We start from the raw sequence: 7,025 nt of genomic DNA, 5'->3' as shown, positions 1-7,025 counted from the left end.
CTCTGACTTGAGGCACACTAGAGGAGAGAGGGTCTCAGACAGGATCTGGGTTAGACTGGGGGCGGAGGTGGGGAAGCAAGGTTTAATTTCTTAGCATGGTCAGAATATCACTAGCAGCTGTGCAAACTTTTCTTTTCCCAGGTGAGCTTTTTTCCTATTCACCCTTTCCTTGGTGGGAAGTCTGGGATGATTAAAAATTTTTTAAAGTGGAACTTGTTAGTAAAATCACATCTACACATTATGGTCTGAGAAGGTGTCAATATTAGAAAGATTTGGTTGTCTTATAGATGCCCCGCTCTGTAGACTCAGAAGGACTTAAAGCTTTCTCCTACACCACTCAGTAGAAATCTGCCTTCCACGAGGAAGACGGCCTCAGAGCTTGAGGAAGACGGCCTTAGAGCTTCAAGGACTTTACAGCTCTTTCCTAGGATAGAGTCAGAACCCTCATGAGAAGACACAATATAGGGAATGCCAAGAGCACCATGGCAGAGAATAAAGAGGGGGGAAAATCAGCAAGTGGAGAGAAATCTGTTCACTCACCAGAGATAATCCCTGTATGAATTAAAAGGAAACTTGATAAGAAAAGCCAAGAAATATTCTTCAGCTTCTCCCAGATGTTACGTCTGTTTATGGTTATCCAATCCATTCCCCGCTCTTCTCCAACGAGTCCTTACTAGTCGCCATCAAGTCGATTCTGTCATGGCAACTCCATGTGGGTGTCAGAGTAGAACTGTGCTCTTTAGGGTTTCCAATAACTGATTTTGGGGGAGTAGATCTCCAGACCTTTCTTATAAGACACCTCTGGGTGGACTCGAACCTCCAACCTTTCAGTTGCAGCCGAGTGCATTCAACATTTATACCACTCAAGGACTCCACAACTATGTAAAACGCAAGATGTATTCGGGAAGGAGTAAGTAAAAGCAGTTGCTCTGCGACTCCCATCAAGTTCTAAAATTTCACAACGCTGCATTTAGTCATCGCCCCAAACATTCTGATTCCTCTGTTTCGAATTATGTGCCCTAGCCACCAAGGCTCTAAATCCCCACATGACCCTGTCCATCCTCACTCCCCAGAGAGCCCATCTGCCACCTAGCACTGTCAATTCTATTAGGTTGAACCATATGAAATTGCCATTACACTAGGTCAAAAACTGTTAAATATCAGTAATTTCATATGGTTCATCCTAACACTTCTTCAAGAGCCTTACAACTCTCTCCTCTCCTCTTGTCATCCCTGACCCTCTTCCAGCCCAGGCCTGGGACCCTCCCTCCTGGATCACAGCCATGACTCCTCACCACCTCCTGCTCCAGCCTTTCCGGGCACTTTCCCAGCCCATCCTGCTCACAGTTACCAGAAAACGGTGTGAAAACACTCAGCATCCTCCCGTGCCTGCAAGATACACCCCAAAACTCTCAACAAGACTTGCAGGTAGAATCTACATCTGACCTGTCTCTCCAAACTTATTTTCTACTCCTGGGTTCATCTGAAAACTTGTCTGGAAGGGCCTTACAGTTCACCTAATCCATGGTTCCAGAACTGGACTTCACATAAGAATCACATGGAGAGCATTTACTTAATCTCTTCATCTATCTGGAGTGCCTGCTAGTGCAAATGTTTAACGTGCTCAGCTGCTAACCAAAAGGTTGGAGGTTTAAGCCCTGCCAGAGGTGCCTTGTAAGGAAGGCCTGGCAATCTACTTCCAAAAGATCGGCCATCAGAAACCCTATGGAGGACAATCCTACTCTGACACACATATATTCGTCTAAAGTCAGAGTTGCTTGACAACAACTATTTCTTTTTTCTTTATCTAGCTCTGTCTCTCCCTTATCTATCTACTTATCTACCTAGCTAGCTATTCATTCAGTCAGTCATTCATGTGTGTGAGTTTATCATGCCTAGCACTTAAAAATGTTTTTGAATAGGTTTATTTTTAATATATCTATGATTTTTTTTTTAATCCAAATGGTACAGAAGGATGACAACGAAAAGTCTCTCCAGCTCCTGAACCCCTGGCGCTCAGTCTCCCTCCCCAGAGGCAACCCCACAGTTTCTATGTATATGCAATTATATTTGTATGTATGAATATATATACAATTTTTATATAAATGTAGCATACTATATACACTGTAATTCATCTTTTCTTCCTCTTAATAGTACATATTGAAGGTTGTCTGATATCAGCATGAACTCATCTGTTTCATTTTTTTTAACAGCATTCTGCAAAATTGCCTAAGATGTATATGATGATCTTTAACTAATCATCCCCTATTGGTGGACATATAGGGAGCCTTCTAAACTGCAAACAGACAGGTGATAGGATAGGCAGATGATAGACAGAATTTACCATATGCCATGAGTTATTCTAAATGCCCCTCAGAGCAATCTCTTTGAGGTATGCAACTATTATTACCCCTGTTTTATAGATGTTAAAACTGAGGCATAGGAAAGTATAGCAACTTCCTGAGTCACACAGCTAGTAAGTGGCAAAGCCCATTTTCCTTCAACACCTCCAAAAGCCAGTCTAATAATCCAAGAGTGAAACACGGCTGAACAGTTAATTGCGGATCCATATTAATTTTCTGTTGCTGCACAACAAATTACTGGAAAACTTAAAGGCACAACAAACTATTATTTCACTGTTCTTGTGGGTCAAAATCAGAGCATGGCTTAGCTAGGTGCCTCTGGCTCAAGGCCTCTTACGAGGTTGCAGTCAAGGTGTTGGCCAAGGCTGCAGTCTTATCAGAAGACTCAGCCTGAGGAGGATCTGCTTCCAAGTTCATTGACATGGTTGTTGGCAGCAACTCACAGTGAACTGGACTGAGGGCCCAAGCTCCTCCCAGTCCACTGGACTGAGGTACCCCACTCCTCAGAGTCGATTGAACTGATGACCTTAACTCAATTCAAGCAAAACACCCTTTTCATGAATTTGACAAGCATGTATTGAACACCTTTGTGGCTCTGGCTCTGTGTCAGGTGTTGGGGACACAGAGATGGAAGAAGGATGAGACCCCTGCCCTCAAGGCATTCTCAGGCAAGTGGGAAGAAGACAGGTCAACAAACAATTTTGAAAGATTCTGGCAGTTGCTACTGTGGAAGGAGGTAGAAGGTAGCATGTAAGCCTGAAAGTAGATCTAAGCAGGTCTGATAACTCCAGAGGTCGGTACACCATTTCGCTTTGCCACATGCATCAGCCAACTGAGTGACAATGCTGCCATTTGCTTCACCCACCCCTTCAGTGAAAACCTGTACTTGATATAGTTGGAACCAGCACTAAAGATTTACGGGGTGGGCAGCACCCATAATGCCATTTTTAGACCAGGATCAGATCCTACAACATTTAAGAAATGTCCTAGGAAACAAAGTCCATGGGAGACAGGGAATGAAAAACAGTCAAACAAAGTGCTTGGCATTCTAGAGGCCAGACAATTGACTACATTTCACTTTTCAGCCAGGGCTTTGGCACCTTTTAGCCATTGACTAAATCAGTTCATGTGACATTTTTATGGGGCTTTCCTTTTGGAGAGCATTCTGTAGCAATTTTATCCTCATCAAATGCTAATTTTTTTTCTTTTGTCAACCTGGAAAGGATATATTACAGAATTAGCTTAATGGTCAATATTCGACTGGTCACACAACAATCAAGACATGACAAGGCTTTGGAATAAATTTCACAAAAATGCCTCTGTGCCCCTAAGGTGCTACTCTTGTTCTTGGTTCCCCGTGGTGGTGGTGGCGTGAGGCCTGGAATCAGTACAGCAACTGGGCCCTGCTCTATTTTTCAAGTTAATTACACTTACCACTAAGAAAGGAATTTCACTCCCATGGTTAACTATTTTGTGATGAATGAGTGCTCACTTCTCCTGAAAATACTTCCTACAAAGGCCATTTTTCTTAAGTGGTAAAGATATCAGCTTTGGATTTAGGAAGACCCAGGGCTGGAATCCTAGGTCCAGAGTTGATTGGCTGTGTGAACTTAGGTAAGTCATTTAATTGTTCTGTACTACCATTTCCTGATCTTTGAAATGGGTTTGCTCATACCTTGTTGTTGTTTGTTGCTGAGTGCCGAGGAGTTGATTTCGACTCATAGCAAGCCTACGTGACAGGGTACAACTGCCCCATAAGGTTTTCTAGGCTGTAATATTTACAGTAACAGATCACCAGTTCTTTCTCCTGCGGAGCTGCTGGTTGGGCTCAAATCTCCAACCTTTCAGTTATCAGCCAAGCACTTAACCATTGCATCACGAGGGCTCCTTTTGCTCATACCTACTGTATGCAATATCAACTTGGTGTCAACTGGCTTTACTCCATTGGGTTGTGTTAATGTGTGTAAACCTGTTTGCACAGTGCCTGCTCATGGTGAGGACCCAGTGAACTATAGCAATCATCCACATTCACTGGGCCAGGCTTACCTCTCTCCCTCCCTACCGTTTCTGGAAAGCAGGTTGCACTTAACAGTGGGCATAGAGACCCTTTGGCACTTTAAGCTGCTCTAGGGGTCAAAGTCAGGTTGACTGGGCCAGGGGAAAAGAGGAAGGCAAAATGAAGGGGGTCAGCATTAAAAGTGCCTTTGTTCCTTAGCCAAAGAGAGAATGACCTTCTTAAGGTGAAAAAGAGTGACTGTGGTCGATATGAACTCCATGTCTTCCCCAATTACCTTGCTCCACAAAAGCTTTATGGACAACCACTTCCAGCAGGCCTGAAACCCCGTTGAGAGGGGACAAATATATTTATTTTTTTTTTGGAGAGAGAAAGCTTAAGAGATAAAAGTTGTAGATCATTTAGCAACTGAAATTCACTGAAGATGAGTGTCTTTGCCAAGAGCCAGTTTTGATTGGACAAGGGAAACTAATAAAATATGAAAGGAGTCCTGGTGGCATAGTAGTTGAGCACTTGGTTGCTAACCGCAAGGTTGGTGGTTCAAACCCACCAGCTGCTCCAGGGAAGAAAGATGCAGCAGTCTGCTTCTGTAAAGATTTACAGCCTTGGAAAAACTATGGGGCAGTCCTGCTCTGTTCTGTGGGGTCACTCTGAATCGGAATCAGCTCAACAGTGAAAGGTTTGGTTTTAAGGAGTTCATGAAATATGGCAAGGGGAAGAGCTGCAGACAGAGAATCTTTTCCAGAATTTCTCCATAAAATTTGTCTCATAACTACAGGGAGCCTGAGAGGCAGAAAGGGCACAAGCTGGAGTTAGAAAACCCAGATTTGAGAATCAGCTACTCTACATAGGCACAATAACATCATAGTTGTGGGAAGGATCACAGGAAAGAAAGGGAGTGAATGTGCTCTGAACATTCCATGTAAGTGTTATTGTTATTAACTGGCTGCAATCTACCACTCTTTGGAGAATAAATAGAGTCCTTTGGTTGTGACCCGCGGTGCTCAGACATTAACCTTGGCCTCTCCCACGAGATTCCTGATGCCACTGGGTAATCCAGGAACACCACTGAGGGCCAACATTTAGGCATTTAAATGTCAACATTATCATCAACTGCAAGGTAGTGAATCCACAGCCAAGAAGATACATTTGCTTTGTCTACATCAGGGCTTCACAACCCTGGGCCAGACAATCCTCTGTTTAGGAGCTGTCCTGTGCAATGTGGGATGTTTAGCAGCATACCTGGCCTCTACACACTAGATGCCAGTAATACCCTCCCCACACACTGAGTTGTGACAACCAAAAAGGCCCCCCATTAACCCATTGCCGTCAAGTGGATTCACGCTCATACTGACCCTATAAAAAAATAGGACAGAATAAAACGGCCCCATAGCATTTCCAAGGAGCAGCTGACGGATTCGAACTGCCGACCTTTTGGTTACCGCTATCCCAAAAGGCCTCCAGACATTGCCAAATACCCCATGGGGGGAGAGGGTCAATATCATCCCTAGTTGAGAATCACTGATCTACATAAAAGAAAGAAATAAATCAAGGAACAGCAATTAGGAAGAGATGCCTGTTAGCAAGTGCAGGAGGCAGAAATCAGAGGGGTGGAGAAGTAGAGAGGGAAGCTGCTGGCAGTGGGAGAGCATAAATGTGGCACCGTTTACCCCCCCAGCTTGAGGACTGTTGCCTCCACAATCAGTGGTCACCTCCACTTGGGGGATCTGGGGATGGGACAAAAGGCTTGACCTGGACCAAAAACTAATGCCATATAATAACAACTAGCATGTGTCCATATCTCCTGCTGGTGACAAGGGCCTTGGTCTTATAGGGGAGATCAGCGTCAAAGAGCAGTCTGCCCTTTCAAGAAGCCTAATTTTATAGTAATGAATTCCCAAAACTTCATGTCCACAAAGGGAACCTCTCACTATACAGATCATACAGGCCATCCATCCAAGGGTACGTCAGCAGCCTCGAAATCTGATCTTTTTTAATTTTCCAAAGCAGCACATGGGCCATCAAAAATCATTTACGAATGTATAAGAACCCATGAGAAATGCAACCAATGGGATTTTTCCTTGCATTATCTGTAATCATTTGTTAAAGAAGAAAACAAAGTTACACCACTAGAGAAAGTGTAGAGAGAATCTTGGTTCTGTTCTAGGTATTTCTGAACAGCTAAAGGAAGGGGGTCGGGGGGACTGGTCTTTATAACATCTCTCCTTTCCAGGCCTCAGCTAACCTCCTTGAGGGAGCAGAAAAGGGAGTAAACACTGCCTGAGACCTTGCCTGAGTTGAAGATCATGCCAGAAATTTTCCAAGCAGGGCCATTCCTTTGTTGCCTCCCATCCCTAAGACCTGCATCCTGCCTTTAGACAGCACCAGGTAAACTTAACTCATCAGGAGCTGGAGTCCCTGGTGGTATAAATGGCTAGTGTGCTTGGCTGCTAATGAAAAGGTTTGAGGTTCGAGTCCACCCGGAAGCCCTCTGGAAGAAAGGCCTGGCAATCTACTTCCAAGAGATCGTGGCCACTGAGAATCCTATAGAGCACACACAGTTCTATGCTGAGGTACATGGAGTCTCCATGAGTTGGAGTCAATCCCATGGCAACTGGTTTGTTTTGTTTTTGTTTTTTTAAGCAGGA

The 7,025-nt window shown here is 44.1% G+C and overlaps 1 protein-coding gene across 1 annotated transcript in view; it reads right to left on the bottom strand.

Annotated features, from left to right (window-relative positions):
* Positions 1–2,113: 2,113 nt before the first annotated feature.
* MEX3B (mex-3 RNA binding family member B) overlaps positions 2,114–7,025 on the bottom strand; it is a 10,471-nt gene continuing 5,559 nt past the window's right edge. Inside the window, exon 2 of the mRNA XM_003413865.4 lies at positions 2,114–7,025. This exon is cut by the window's right edge and continues 4,133 nt beyond it. The gene's annotated coding sequence lies outside the window, so the exon portion shown is untranslated.

The sequence above is a fragment of the Loxodonta africana genome, chromosome 13, assembly GCF_030014295.1.
Source record: "Loxodonta africana isolate mLoxAfr1 chromosome 13, mLoxAfr1.hap2, whole genome shotgun sequence".
Classification (NCBI taxonomy): Eukaryota; Metazoa; Chordata; class Mammalia; order Proboscidea; family Elephantidae; genus Loxodonta; species Loxodonta africana.
Note: the sequence above shows the minus strand (reverse complement) of the source record. Positions and strands in the feature narration are given on the sequence as shown.